The following is a 16412-nucleotide window of genomic DNA, read 5'->3' as shown; positions in this document are numbered from 1 at the left end:
CCAACCTTTACATCATCACGATGCATTGGTGTTTTTAGGTATTGTGTCCTATTTTTATCGGTTATGGCGGCTTTTATACTTTTTCACCTTTGTTCACATACTTGAGATGGTACTCGATTTTTACACTATGTTTGATTAAACAAATGATTGTGTGCATTGCTCGATTCTTTTCAAAAAAAAACACACACACATAAATATACATTATTTGGCATTTCAAACACACGATGGGAGAGAAAGAGGGAGAGAGATATATTTTCTTGAGTTGTGCACAATTCTTCAACTTCTCTTCCACTTTTTATTCCTTGCAAAAAAAATATCAGGTTAATTCATTTTGGGCTTGCCCTTCTCGTTAGGATCATAGGATATGACTGCATACACGGCTTGCACGATATCTCCAACGACGAGCAGGATTGCGGTGACAAGGGCGAGGAGTGTCCACAGGCTCTTGAAGTACTTGTTCCTGAGGTTTGACCACGCCCCGTAGAGAAAGACACGCAAATGGTTGTTGCGGTAATGGTGATCCACGTCCTGACGCACCTGGCACAGCTGACTCTTCCAATTCTTGGAGACGTCTCTGGTGAGGCTGTTGAAGAGCCTCACCACAGCATTGTCGTCGTCAGCGAGGTCGTGCTCCAGGATCCCCTTCCTCTCCAGTAGTTGCACGTCGTCGGCAGAGTTGATGAGGTCCTTGACGAACAACACGTATGTCGTCACGTCATTGCCAGTGCCGACGTGCATCGCCTCGAACGCCATCATGTTGTGGATCCTGTAGGTGGTGGAGTCGTCCATCTCGACCTTGGGCATGTAGAGCTCTATGTTGTCGAGGCAGCTCGTCTTGCTAGGCAGGAACTGGATTCCTGCCTCCGACAGCTTCCAGGCGGATCGGGGCACCACACTCTCCGGGCGAACGACCCTGACGTCCTTTGTTGCCTCTGTGAAGAACCTTTCTGTTACTCTTGATCTGACTTGTGTCCTTGAGTCCCAAGCCGGTCCCTTCCGGGGCATCTTCCCTTTCGAGGAACTTGAGCACCATGGAGTTTATCGAAGCCACGCTCTGCATGCATGCATGCATCATCATTTATGTCCATACATAGGCAAATTAAGCGGCCTGTCAGAATAGGTGTCTGTATCGAATGTACAGAGTGTCGCAATGATAGATACGAGTATACGTTAGCAGTCAGTAACCAACGTACCGGACATGTGCCATCCTCCATGGCGACGATCGTCTCGAGCAACCTCAGTGGCAGCTGGTTCTCGACCATGAGCATGTCACGCTGGATGAAGGGCTTGATGTGCTGGATGCCGTACCAGCTGAAGATAGGGTCGCCATGAGCGTAGTCCTTGGGAATAGACTCCTTCCCTGCAACAGTCCTCATCACCTCCAGCAGAAAGCAGCCGTCCGTGATCATCATCTCAAGGAATTTGCCCCTCTTCTCACCCTGCCACTCATCGCCCAGGTCCATGTAGGCATCCTCCAGCTCGTCGGCCACCTTCTCCACGGCGGCGACGAGCCCGCCAAGGGTCAGCTTGCTGGCCCGACCAGCATGGTCCCGACTGAGGAGATGATGGACGGCTCTCAGCTTGTGCTCCTCCATGGGTTTCAGGTCCTTGTCATCGTGGTGAAATGGGCCGAGAGACACTGTCTGCAGCTTGAATACGCTGCTCGCGGTGCCATTACATTTTCCCGTAAAGAAAATACATGCCATCAACCGTCTTCATCTTGAAGCGCAGCGGGACGCGGAAGATGCCGTGCTTCGGCCATCTCAGCACCTTCGCCGGCGGCTCCGCGTCCTCCAGCTTCTTCTCCATGTCCATCACCCATCCCTCCATGTTCGCCTGCGGCTCAGGGCAGTCGACATCCACCACCCACGATGACGACATCCTGCAACCAAGTGAAGTATATGTAGGGGAAGACATAAGAGGAACATATTCCTTTTTGCTGCATTATCACGGGATTATACCTTACTTACGCAGGCCGGTTATAGGGACATGATATATATACATAATGAATTATATATTATTATAGGACGGTGTCACTTGCCTTGTCCCCTAGAGTTAGGCACAACGTTAGGTGCAAAGGAACTTAATTACACCAGAATTATGCTTGACTTCATTTAGTCTAGCGTGTTTTGCAGAAAGCATTGGCTGGAAGGATGTTTTGTACTACTATTAAACCAGGCTTTACCAAAAGGAAATAGCAGGATGCTTCTGGCAGAGCCAAACTAAGGCCATGTACGTACCACTATGCTTAACTTCATGGAGGTGGCATCGCTACTGCCCTTGTATAATTAACACAATGCTAAAGCCTCTGCCGGGCAAAGCCCCGCGCGGATCCGGCGGCGGCGGGGCTCTAGCGCGCCGGAGCGGCTCGTCTTCGAGTTGGGGGCTCGTGTGGCGGCGGCGGCGGTGCGTCGCTCCTCCGCGCGCGCCATTCGCTTCGGGCGCGGCGGTGGCTCGGCGGCCGGCGCGTCGTGGCGCGCGCTAGGTGCGGGGCGGCGCGGCCTGCTGGCCGGTGGCGGCGTGGAGCGCACGGGCCGGTGGCGGCGGCGTTCTTCGCGGAGGAGATTGGATCTGAGGCGGCGGCCTCGCTGGTGCGGACGGCGCTCCTCCGGCGCCGGGGAGTGCTCGTCGGTGAGGTAGGCCGGATCTCCTCGGCTGCGCGGGCAGCGAGGTCCCGGTGGGCGCTGGTCATGGCGCGGGGAGGCCCCGGGCTCCCCTCGTCAGTTCGGAGGCGATCTGGTCCGCTCGTGATGCATGACCTCCGGCCGGCCTGGATCTCCAGCGTGCACGCGCCTGCTGACGTTGTGGCTGGTTCGGAGGTGGCGGCAGGGTGCTTGGCCGGGGGAAACCCTTGGCCGGTGGCGGTCACGGCGTCGATGGCGTCCCGGACGCCATTCCCTCCTTGGTGGCGGCGCCGAGGCTAAACCTCCCTTGCCTCCCCCCTTCCCCTGTGCCCAGGTGAAAACCCTAGCCCTGGTGGTTAAGCGGCGGCGGCGCCACAGCGTCGTCACCTTCTTGAAGGCGCCGACTTGGGAATGGGGATGCTGGGCGTGCATGGCGAGCTTGCCTGGATCCTGGTGGCGGCCCGTCTGATCTACCGCGTCGCAGCTCCGGGCATGTCTCGTGACTGCGGTGCTTATCTTCCGGCCGTGTCTCCGACGGCGACCTCGCCCTTCCTCACCTTGTACTTGCCGTGGTGGAGCGGTACTTCATCTCACTCATTGATGGCGGCGGAGATCGGCGGCATGGTGCTGTGGAGGCTCGGCGTCCGATGCGCGGAGATGGACTCGCGCAGGAGGAGGTAGCTGTCTGGCGTCATGGTGACGTCGATGGCAGAAGTGGCCTTCACAAGGTAGAAGACTCAATATAATCTGAAGACGGCCCGGTGGAAGATGGCGGCAACGGCACAAGAGTGCGTCTGACCGGATTGTGCCCCAGACCCAGTATGTGGCTCGGCTGGGGCTTCCGGCTTTTGATGTTAGGTTTAGGTGAGTGGTTTGGGTATGTGGCCCAGCTAGCATCCCTTCATCATATGGATAAGAGTAGCGGCATATATTGCCAAGATGGTGGATTCAGGTATATTGTTTGTAATACTTTGTAAGGTCCTCGAGAATAATTAATAAAGTGGCCGTATGCATCTCCCAGATGCAGAGGCCGGGGGTCATCCTCCTTTTCTAAAAAAAAGCTAGTTAATCCACCTTACTACCACAACGTCATCTTTGATGCGTCATCTGACCACTTTAGCACCAAATAATGACATATGCCAATAATCACTCGATTCACATCGGTGCGCTGGAAAACCGCATGTGATAGGTGGTGCATGACGGTGACTTCCAGATGAATGATGTGGCTCACCGATGCGGATTTTCCTAAAGCAATCATAAGAGATGAAACTATCGCACGTGGACTATTTTTCATCCCACGCGTTACACTTGAACTGCTAGCGGTTTACCCGATAGTAATTGATTTTTATTTCAAAAATGTGGAGTGCCTCGACCTCAACATCATCACTATGCACACAACCATCTTTATTAAGCAAAAGAAATAGTTTGAGTAGTCCACAAAGTCAACTAAAGGAAAAAGAGAGATAGACCCAATAGTAATACATGCCCAACGACATGGCAAGAACCACCAAGGGCGTGCTTACAACCACCCCCGAAGGTATGTATCTCTCTATAATGATTTCATGGTGTTTGACCGGCTCGAATAGATTGCTAGCCATGCCTGCTTTGCCACAAACTACCCCAGATTCAGTTGGAAATTAGGCAGAACTAACCGCCCTTTGTGGCCATATCACCTACACACAACACACATATTCGAGTGATTACACATTACATATATGACTTACAACATTATGAAACGACATGTTTTGCGCCCCCCCCCCCCACCCACCCACCCTGTGGGTTTTTATGTTCGTAAGAAGTAACTGGGGGGCAACAATATTCATGGGTGCATGAACCTATTTTTAGTCTGATAGAAATGAAGTAAAAGTGGTCGGATATCTTTTGTGTTTATGATTGAGTTATATGGAAGCCGTATTATCAAGAGAGATTTTGCAAAGAACAAAGAGCGAGTGAGAACCAATGCTTACACAAATCCAAGATACAATCAATATCCATGAGAGGATCCCACTAGTAGAAAACTGGGCTTTGGTCACAGGGCAATATTCACATTAGTCCCGGTTCAGTCACGAACCGGGACTAATGTGAGCATTGGTCCCGGTTCGTGCGGCCAGGGGCCTGCCGGGCCTCGTGGGGGCATTGGTCCCGGTTCGTCCGGCCCCTTTGGTCCCGGTTGGTGGGACAAACCGGGACCAATGTGCCTCGCTCCTGGCCCACCACCATTGGTCTCGGTTGGTGGCTTGAACCGGGACCAGAGGCTCACCCTTTAGTCCCGGTTCATACCACAAACCGGGACTAAAGGGTTGGTCCTAGTTGCGGTCAGAGTTTAGTCCCACCTCGCCAATCGAAGGGCGCTCACACCGGTTTATAAGCTCGTCCCTCTCTGCCTTGTTGAGCTCCTCTCAAAGTGAAAATAGATGCCCTTATACAGGGAATTTGACCTAAATTCAGAGTAAATTTTTTTGAATTTCATAGAAATTTATTATGAATTTAGGTTGAATTTTCTCTATAGGCGCATCTATGTTCATTTTTTTATAGTAAATAAAATAAATAAACCTTAATAAAATAAATAAAAATAAATAAACCTTAATAAAATAAAATAAAATAAACTATAGTAAATAAAATAAATAAACCTTAATAAAATAAATAAAAATAGCAGCAGTAAAATAAATAAAAATAAAATAAATAAAGTAAAATACATAAGTAATTAGAAACAAAATGGAATAAAATAAATAAGTTTTTTGTTGTAAGTAGAAACAAAATAAATAAAGCAAAAGAGAAAACAAAAAACAGGGAAAAAAATTATGCCACCTACTAGGCCACCACGGCCTGAATACGACTTGAAACCCATCCATGGGCCAGGATTCAGGCCCGCAGAAGGCCCAGTATGCCCCACGGGCAAAGAGAACGGTTAGGCCCGAAAGCCTGCAGTTGAGAGGAGCTCGAGAGGGTGGGCGCAGCAGCGCTTATAAACCACTCTCGAGCTCTCTCAACTAGCAAGGTGGGACTAAACTTTTGACGCGGGGCAGTACAAGGCCTTTGGTCCCGGTTGGTGCCACCAACCGGGACTAAAGGGGGGCATGCGTACCGGTTCGTGGCACCAACCGGGACCAATGCCCCCCTTTAGTCCCGGTTGGTGCCACGAACCGGGACCAATTAGTTGCCTATATATACCCCATCGCCACAGCAGAGCACTCCACAGTGCTCTGATTTTTCTGGCTGGCGAGGGGAGGGCATTTGGGTGCTCTAGCTCACCTCCTATGCACATGAGGTGTTCGATGAAATGTCTGAGCCACACTAGTTAATCTTTCTCCTCTCGAAACTCGACCTCCGTGCTCCATTTTCCCCGAGATTTGTCTAGGTTTAGCGGTCCGTCACGTCCCGTCCCCGTCTTCACCGCCGTCGATCGCCCGCGCCGATCTCGTCGCCAGCACCACCGTGGTGAGCCTCTTGTTCTTATCTTCTTTATGAAAGAAAAAAGTTCTTACTTTAGATAGATACTTGTCTAATTTTGTTACTTTTATTATTCCTTCTTATTACATAGTGCGATGGTTTTGGTATCCGCCCCCGTCGGCCCTCGTCCTGTCTATGATTCGGATGTGGTATATATTATCTTTTTATAACTATTTGGTTCATTTATTGTTTATGACAAATATGCCGACCAACGTAACATAGATTTTATTTATCTAGGAGGTGGTTGAACCGGAAATTCCAACCGACCCTATTGTCGAGAGGTTAAATTTAGTTGAAGAAGAAAACAATTACTTGAAGGATAAAATAAAAAAAATTAAGGAGGAGAAGATGATATTGGAGTTGCATGTTGCGGATGATCACAAGATCAAGATGGATGCAATGCGCTTGAAGATTAGAAAGATTAGAAAATATGCCATTCATACCGAGGCTTGGTATCATTATGCCGTTGGATCAATTGTTACCTCGGTTGCGATTATGATCGCATTTGTTTTCGCATTGAAATGTTTTACATAGTTTCAATGTATGGTTTAATTAGTTAGATGCTCTGGAGAGCTATATATATGTTGTTAGATGAGAACTATGTATGTACTTTGGTTTTAATGTGATGATGAACTTCTATTAATTTGGTCACTTAATTATCTATTCATGATGTTCTGTAATGGTTTTTGACACACTTAATTATATATAATGCACGCAGATGAACCGGCAATGGATGTACGGTGACAGACACACCTCCGAGTATATTAAGGGCGTGCATGATTTTCTCGAAGTGGCTGAGGCAAACAAGCAGAATGGTTTTATGTGTTGTCCATGCCCTACATGTGGGAATACGAAGTCTTACTCTGACCGGAAAATCCTTCACACCCACCTGCTTTACAAGGGTTTCATGCCACACTATAATGTTTGGATGAGGCACAGAGAAATAGGGGTTATGATGGAAGACGGCGAAGAAGAAGAGGATGATGACAACTATGTGCCCCCTGAATACGGTGATGCTGCAACGGGGGAAGCTGCTGAAGATCAAGAGGAACCAGACGATGTGCCCAATGATGCTGCAAGGGGGGAAGTGTTGGAGATCGTTGTAGAAATTAAAAAAATTCTACGCATCACCAAGAACAATCTATGGAGTCTTCTAGAAACGAGAGGGAAAAGAGTGCATCTACATACCCTTATAGATCGCGAGCGGAAGCGTTCAAGTGAACGGGGTTGATGGAGTCGTACTCGTCGTGATCCAAATCACCGATGATCCTAGTGCCAAACGGACGGCACCTCCGCGTTCAACACACGTACGGAGTGGGGACGTCTCCTCCTTCTTGATCCAGAAAGGGGAGGGAGAGGTTGATGGAGATCCAGCAGCACGACGGCGTGGTGGTGGAAGCAGCGGGGATCTCGGCAGGGCTTCGCCAAGCTCAGCGAGAGGGAGAGGTGTCACGGGAGGGAGAGGGAGGCGCCAGGGGCTTGGGGTGCTGCTCCCATGCGCCTCCCCACTATATATAGGGGTGGAGGGGGCTGGTTTCTTGCCCTCCAAGTCCATTGGGGCGTTGGCAAAGGTGGGGGAAAGAAATCCCATCATTTCCCTTCCCCACCGATTGTTATCCCCCTTTTTTAGAGATCTTGATCTTATCCCTTCGGGATATGATCTTATTCCTTCTAAGGTGGTATCTTGGTGCGCCTTGACCAGGGGTGTGGGGCCTTGCCCCCACTACCCACGTTCATGTGGGTCCCCCCATGCAGGTGGGCCCCACTTTGGAACCTTCTAGAACCTTCCCGGTACAATACCAAAAAATCCCGAACATTTTCCGGTGGCCAAAATAGGACTTCCCATATATAAATCTTTACCTCCGGACCATTCCGGAACTCCTCGTGACGTCCGGGATCTCATCCGGGACTCCGAACAACTTTCGGTTAACCGCATACTAATATCTCTACAACTCTAGCGTCACCGAACCTTAAGTGTGTAGACCCTACGGGTTCGGGAGACATGCAGACATGACCGAGACGACTCTCCGGTCAATAACCAACAGCGGGATCTGGATACCCATGTTGGCTCCCACATGTTCCACGATGATCTCATCGGATGAACCACGATGTCGAGGATTCAATCAATCCCGTATACAATTCCCTTTGTCAAACGGTACGTTACTTGCCCGAGATTCGATCGTCGGTATCCCAATACCTTGTTCAATCTCGTTACCGGCAAGTCACTTTACTCGTACCGTAATGCATGATCCCGTGACCAAACACTTGGTCACATTGAGCTCATTATGATGATGCATTACCGAGTGGGCCCAAAGATACCTCTCTGTCATACGGAGTGACAAATCCCAGTCTCGATTCGTGCCAACCCAACAGACACTTTCGGAGATACCCGTAGTGCACCTTTATAGCCACCCAGTTACGTTGTGACGTTTGGCACACCCAAAGCACTCCTATGGTATCCGGGAGTTGCACAATCTCATGGTCTAAGGAAATGATACTTGACATTTGGAAAAGCTCTAGCAAACGAACTACACGATCTTGTGCTATGCTTAGGATTGGGTCTTGTCCATCACATCATTCTCCTAATGATGGGATCCCGTTATCAATGACATCCAATGTCCATAGTCAGGAAACCATGACTATCTGTTGATCAACGAGCTAGTCAACTAGAGGCTCACTAGGGACATGTTGTGGTCTATGTATTCACACATGTATTACGATTTCCGGATAACACAATTATAGCATGAACAATAGACAATTATCATGAACAAGGAAATATAATAATAACCATTTTATTATTGCCTCTAGGGCATATTTCCAACAGTCTCCCACTTGCACTAGAGTCAATAATCTAGTTACATTGTGATGAATCGAACACCCATAGAGTTCTGGTGTTGATCATGTTTTGCTCTAGGGAGAGGTTTAGTCAACAGATCTGCTACATTCAGGTCCGTATGTACTTTACAAATATCTATGTCTCCATTTTGAACATTTTCATGAATGGAGTTGAAGCGACGCTTGATATGCCTGGTCTTCCTATGAAACCTGGGCTCCTTGGCAAGGGCAATAGCTCCAGTGTTGTCACAGAAGAGAGTCATCGGGCCCGATGCATTGGGAATAACTCCTAGGTTGGTAATGAACTCCTTCACCCAGATTGCTTCTTGTGCTGCCTCTGAGGCCGCCGTGTATTCCGCTTCACATGTAGATCCCGCCACAATGCTTTGCTTGCAACTGCACCAGCTTACTACCCCACCATTCAAAATATACACGTATCCGGTTTGTGACTTAGAGTCATCCAAATCTGTGTCGAAACTAGCATCGACGTAACCCTTTACGACGAGCTCTTCGTCACCTCCATAAACGAGAAACATATCCTTAGTCCTCTTCAGGTACTTTAGGATATTCTTGACCGCTGTCCAGTGTTCCATGCCAGGATTACTCTGGTACCTTCCTACCAAACTTATGGCAAGGTTTACATCAGGTCTGGTACACAGCATGGCATACATAATAGACCCTATGGCCGAGGCATAGGGGACGGCACTCATCTTTTCTCTATCTTCTGCCGTGGTCAGGCATTGAGCCGTGCTCAATTGCACACCTTGCAATACAGGCAAGAACCCCTTCTTGGACTGATCCATATTGAACTTCTTCAATATCTTGTCAAGGTACGTATTTTGTGAAAGACCAATGAGGCGTCTTGATCTATCTCTATAGATCTTGATGCCTAATATATAAGCAGCTTCTCCAAGGTCCTTCATTGAAAAACACTTGTTCAAGTAGGCCTTTATGCTTCCCAAGAATTCTATATCATTTCCCATCAACAGTATGTCATCCACATATAATATGAGAAATGCTACAGAGCTCCCACTCACTTTCTTGTAAACACAGGCTTCTCCATAAGTCTGTGTAAACCCAAACGCTTTGATCATCTCATCAAATCGAATGTTCCAACTCCGAGATGCTTGCACCAGCCCATAGATGGAGCGCTGGAGCTTGCATACCTTGTTAGCATTCTTAGGATCGACAAAACCTTCCGACTGCATCATATACAATTCTTCCTTAAGAAAGCCGTTAAGGAATGCCGTTTTGACGTCCATTTGCCATATCTCATAATCATAGTATGCGGCAATTGCTAACATGATTCGGACGGACTTCAGCTTCGCCACGGGTGAGAAAGTCTCATCGTAGTCAACCCCTTGAACTTGTCGATAACCCTTAGCGACAAGTCGAGCTTTATAGATGGTAACATTACCATCCGCGTCTGTCTTCTTCTTAAAGATCCATTTGTTTTCTATCGCTCGCCGATCATCGGGCAAGTCTGTCAAAGTCCACACTTTGTTTTCATACATGGATCCTATCTCGGATTGCATGGCTTCAAGCCATTTGTTGGAATCTGGGCCCGCCAGTGCTTCTTCATAGTTCGAAGGTTCACCGTTGTCTAACAACATGATTTCCATGACAGGGTTGCCATACCACTCTGGCGCGGAACGTGTCCTTGTGGACCTACGAAGTTCAGTAGGAGCTTGATCCGAAGTACCTTGATCATCATCATCATTAACTTCCTCTCTAGTCGGTGCAGGCACCACAGGAACATCTTCCTGAGCTGCGCTACTTTCCGGTTCAAGAGGTAGTACTTCATCAAGTTCCACTTTCCTCCCACTTACTTCTTTCGAGAGAAACTCTGTCTCCAGAAAGGACCCGTTCTTGGCAACAAAGATCTTGCCTTCGGATCTGAGGTAGAAGGTATACCCAATGGTTTCCTTAGGGTATCCTATGAAGACGCATTTTTCCGACTTGGGTTCGAGCTTTTCAGGTTGAAGTTTCTTGACATAAGCATCGCATCCCCAAACTTTTAGAAACGACAGCTTAGGTTTCTTCCCAAACCATAATTCATACGGTGTCGTCTCAACGGATTTCGACGGAGCCCTATTTAAAGTGAATGCGGCAGTCTCTAAAGCATAGCCCCAAAATGAGAGCGGTAGATCGGTAAGAGACATCATAGATCGCACCATATCCAATAGAGTGCGATTACGACGGTCGGACACACCATTTCGATGAGGTGTTCCAGGCGGCGTGAGTTGTGAAACTATTCCACATTTCCTTAAGTGTGTGCCAAATTCGTGACTCAAATATTCGCCTCCACGATCTGATCGGAAGAACTTTATTTTTCTGTCACGTTGATTCTCAACCTCACTCTGAAATTCCTTGAACTTTTCAAAGGTCACAGACTTGTGTTTCATTAGGTAGACATACCCATATCTACTCGAGTCATCAGTGAGAGTGAGAACATAACGATAGCCACCGCGAGCCTCAACACTCATTGGACCGCACACATCAGTATGTATGATTTCCAATAAGTTGGTTGCTCGCTCCATTGTTCCGGAGAACGGAGTCTTGGTCATCTTACCCATGAGGCATGGTTCGCACGTGTCAAATGATTCGTAATCAAGAGACTCCAAAAGTCCATCTGCATGGAGCTCCTTCATGCGTTTGACACCAATGTGACCAAGACGGCAGTGCCACAAGTATGTGGGACTATCATTATCAACCTTACATCTTTTGGTATTCACACTATGAATATGTGTAACACTACGTTCGAGATTCATTAAGAATAAACCATTAACCAGCGGGGCATGACCATAAAACATATCTCTCATATAAATAGAACAACCATTATTCTCGGATTTAAATGAGTAGCCATCTCGAATTAAACGAGATCCTGATACAATGTTCATGCTCAAAGCTGGCACTAAATAACAATTATTGAGGTTTAAAACTAATCCCGTAGGTAAATGTAGAGGTAGCGTGCCGACGGCGATCACATCGACCTTGGAACCATTCCCGACGCGCATCGTCACCTCGTCCTTTGCCAGTCTCCGTTTATTCCGCAGCTCCTGCTTTGAGTTACAAATATGAGCAACCGCACCGGTATCAAATACCCAGGAGCTACTACGAGTGCTGGTAAGGTACACATCAATAACATGTATATCACATATACCTTTGGTGTTGCCGGCCTTCTTGTCCGCCAAGTACTTGGGGAAGTTCCGCTTCCAGTGACCACTTCCCTTGCAATAAAAGCACTCAGTCTCAGGCTTGGGTCCATTCTTTGGCTTCTTCCCGGCAACTGGCTTACCGGGCGCGGCAACTCCCTTGCCGTCCTTCTTGAAGTTCTTCTTACCCTTGCCTTTCTTGAACTTAGTGGTTTTATTCACCATCAACACTTGATGTTCCTTTTTGATCTCCACCTCCGCTGATTTCAGCATTGAATATACCTCAGGAATGGTCTTTTCCATCCCCTGCATATTGAAGTTCATCACAAAGCTCTTGTAGCTCGGTGGAAGCGACTGAAGGATTCTGTCAATGACCGCGTCATCCGGGAGATTAACTCCCAGCTGAGTCAAGCGGTTGTGTAACCCAGACATTTTGAGTATGTGCTCACTGACAGAACTATTTTCCTCCATCTTACAACTGAAGAACTTGTCGGAGATTTCATATCTCTCGACCCGGGCATGAGCTTGGAAAACCATTTTCAGCTCTTTGAACATCTCATATGCTCCGTGTTGCTCAAAACGCTTTTGGAGCCCCGGTTCTAAGCTGTAAAGCATGCCACACTGAACGAGGGAGTAATCATCAGCACGCTGCTGCCAAGCGTTCATAACGTCTTGGTTCTCTGGGATGGGTGCGTCACCTAGCGGTGCTTCCAGGACATAATCTTTCTTGGCAGCTATGAGGATGATCCTCAGGTTCCGGACCCAGTCCGTATAGTTGCTGCCATCATCTTTCAGTTTGGTTTTCTCTAGGAACGCGTTGAAGTTGAGGGCAACATTAGCGTGGGCCATTTGATCTACAAGACATATTGTAAAGATTTTAGACTAAGTTCATGATAATTCAGTTCATCTAATCAAATTATTCAATGAACTCCCACTCAGATAGACATCCCTCTAGTCATCTAAGTGAAACATGATCCGAGTCAACTAGGCTGTGTCCGATCATCACGTGAGACGGACTAGTCAACATCGGTGAACATCTTCATGTTGATCATATCTTCTATACGACTCATGTTCGACCTATCAGTCTCTTGTGTTCCGAGGCCATGTCTGTACATGCTAGGCTCGTCAAGTCAACCTAAGTGTTTTGCATGTGTAAATCTATCTTACACCCGTTGTATGTGAATGTTAGAATCTATCACACCCGATCATCACGTGGTGCTTCGAAACAACGGACTTTCGCAACGGCGCACAGTTAGGGGGAACACTTTCTTGAAATTATTATAAGGGATCATCTTACTTACTACCGTCGTACTAAGCAAATAAGAAGCAAAATATGATAAACATCACATGCAATCAAATAGTGACATGATATGGCCAGTATCATATTGCTCCTTTGATCTCCATCTTCGGGGCGCCATGATCATCTTCGTCACCGGCATGACACCATGATCTCCATCATCATGATCTCCATCATCGTGTCTTCATGAAGTTGTCACGCCAACAATTACTTCTACTTCTATGGCTAACGTGTTTAGCAATAAAGTAAAGTAATTTACATGGCGTTATTCAATGACACGCAGGTCATACAAAAATAAAGACAACTCCTATGGCTACTGCCGGTTGTCATACTCATCGACATGCAAGTCGTGATTCCTATTACAAGAACATGATCAATCTCATACATCACATATATTTCATTCATCACATCCTTTTGGCCATATCACATCACAAGGCATATGCTGCAAAAACAAGTTAGACGTCCTCTAATTGTTGTTGCATGTTTTTACGTGGCTTCTATAGGTTTCTAGCAAGAACGTTTCTTACCTACATAAAACCACAACGTGATATGCCAACTTCTATTTACCCTTCATAAGGACCCTTTTCATCGAATCCGATCCGACTAAAGTGGGAGAGACAGACACCCGCTAGCCACCTTATACAACTAGTGCATGTCAGTCGGTGGAACCTGTCTCACGTAAGCGTACGTGTAAGGTCGGTCCGGGCCGCTTCATCCCACGATGCTGCCGAAACAAGATAAGACTAGTAGTGGCAAGAAAATTGACAACATCTACGCCCACAACAAGTTTGTGTTCTACTCGTGCATAGAAACTACGCATAGACCTAGCTCATGATGCCACTGTTGGAGATCGTTGCAGAAATTAAAAAAATTCTACGCATCACCAAGAACAATCTATGGAGTCTTCTAGCAACGAGAGGGAAAAGAGTGCATCTACATACCCTTGTAGATCGCGAGCGGAAGCGTTCAAGTGAATGGGGTTGATGGAGTCGTACTCATCGTGATCCAAATCACCGATGATCCTAGCGCCGAACGGACGGCACCTCCGCGTTCAACACACGTACGGAGTGGGGACGTCTCCTCCTTCTTGATCCAGCAAGGGGAGGGAGAGGTTGATGGAGATCCAGCAGCACGACGGCGTGGTGGTGGAAGCAGCGGGGATCTCGGCAGAGCTTCGCCAAGCTCAGCGAGAGGGAGAGGTGTCAAGGGAGGGAGAGGGAGGCGCCAGGGGCTTGGGGTGCTGCTCCCATGCGCCTCCCCACTATATATAGGGGTGGAGGGGGCTGGTTTCTTGCCCTCCAAGTCCATTGGGGCGTTGGCAAAGGTGGGGGAAGAAATCCCATCATTTCCCTTCCCCACCGATTGTTATCCCCCTTTTTTAGGGATCTTGATCTTATCCCTTCGGGATATGATCTTATTCCTTCTAAGGTGGGATCTTGGTGCGCCTTGACCAGGGGTGTGGGGCCTTGCCCCCACTACCCACGTTCATGTGGGTCCCCCCATGCAGGTGGGCCCCACTTCGGAACCTTCTAGAACCTTCCCGGTACAATACCGAAAAATCCCGAACATTTTCCGGTGGCTAAAATAGGACTTCCCATATATAAATCTTTACCTCCGGACCATTTCGGAACTCCTCGTGACGTCCGGGATCTCATCCGGGACTCCGAACAACTTTCGGTTAACCGCATACTAATATCTCTACAACTCTAGCGTCACCGAACCTTAAGTGTGTAGACCCTACGGGTTCGGGAGACATGCAGACATGACCGAGACGACTCTCCGGTCAATAACCAACAGCGGGATCTGGATACCCATGTTGGCTCCCACATGTTCCACGATGATCTCATCGGATGAACCACGATGTCGAGGATTCAATCAATCCCGTATACAATTCCCTTTGTCAATCGGTACGTTACTTGCCCGAGATTCGATCGTCGGTATCCCAATACCTTGTTCAATCTCGTTACCGGCAAGTGACTTTACTCGTACCGTAATGCATGATCCCGTGACCAAACACTTGGTCACATTGAGCTCATTATGATGATGCATTACCGAGTGGGCCCAGAGATACCTCTCCGTCATACGGAGTGACAAATCCCAGTCTCGATTCGTGCCAACCCAACAGACACTTTCGGAGATACCCGTAGTGCACCTTTATAGCCACCCATTTACGTTGTGACGTTTGGCACACCCAAAGCACTCCTATGGTATCCGGGAGTTGCACAATCTCATGGTCTAACGAAATGATACTTGACATTTGGAAAAGCTCTAGCAAACGAACTACACGATTTTGTGCTATGCTTAGGATTGGGTCTTGTCCATCACATCATTCTCCTAATGATGTGATCCCGTTATCAATGACATCCAATGTCCATAGTCAGGAAACCATGACTATCTGTTGATCAACGAGCTAGTCAACTAGAGGCTCACAAGGGACATGTTGTGGTCTATGTATTCACACATGTATTACGATTTCCGGATAACACAATTATAGCATGAACAATAGACAATTATCATGAACAAGGAAATATAATAATAACCATTTTATTATTGCCTCTATGGCATATTTCCAGCAGGAAGTTGCTGAAGATCAAGAGGAACCAGTGCCCGATGATGATGATCTCCGCCGGGTCATTGGCGATGCAAGGACGCAATGCGAAAGTCAAAAGGAGAAGCTGAAGTTCGATCGCATGTTAGAGGATCACAAAAAAGGGCTGTACTCCAATTGCGAAGATGGCAACACAAAGCTCGATACCGTACTGGAATTGCTGCAGTGGAAGGCAGAGAATGTTGTGCCTGACAAAGGATTTGAGAAGCTATTGAAAATATTGAAGAAGAAGCTTCCAAAGGATAACGAATTGCCCGACAGTACATACGCAGCAAAGAAGGTCGTATCCCCTCTAGGATTGGAGGTGCAGAAGATACATGCATGCCCTAATGACTGCATCCTCTACCGCGGTGCGTACAAGGATCTGAACGCATGTCCGGTATGCGGTGCATTGCGGTATAAGATCAGACGAGATGACCCTGGTGATGTTGACGGCGAGCCCC

General features: G+C 47.8%; 1 pseudogene; it reads right to left on the bottom strand.

Moving 5' to 3' along the window:
• Nucleotides 1-321: 321 nt before the first annotated feature.
• Nucleotides 322-2692, bottom strand: LOC109747129 (UPF0481 protein At3g47200-like; annotated as a pseudogene).
• Nucleotides 2693-16412: the final 13720 nt, after the last annotated feature.

The sequence above is a fragment of the Aegilops tauschii genome, chromosome 2 (genome assembly GCF_002575655.3).
Source record: "Aegilops tauschii subsp. strangulata cultivar AL8/78 chromosome 2, Aet v6.0, whole genome shotgun sequence".
Taxonomy (NCBI): Eukaryota; Viridiplantae; Streptophyta; class Magnoliopsida; order Poales; family Poaceae; genus Aegilops; species Aegilops tauschii.
Note: the sequence above shows the minus strand (reverse complement) of the source record. Positions and strands in the feature narration are given on the sequence as shown.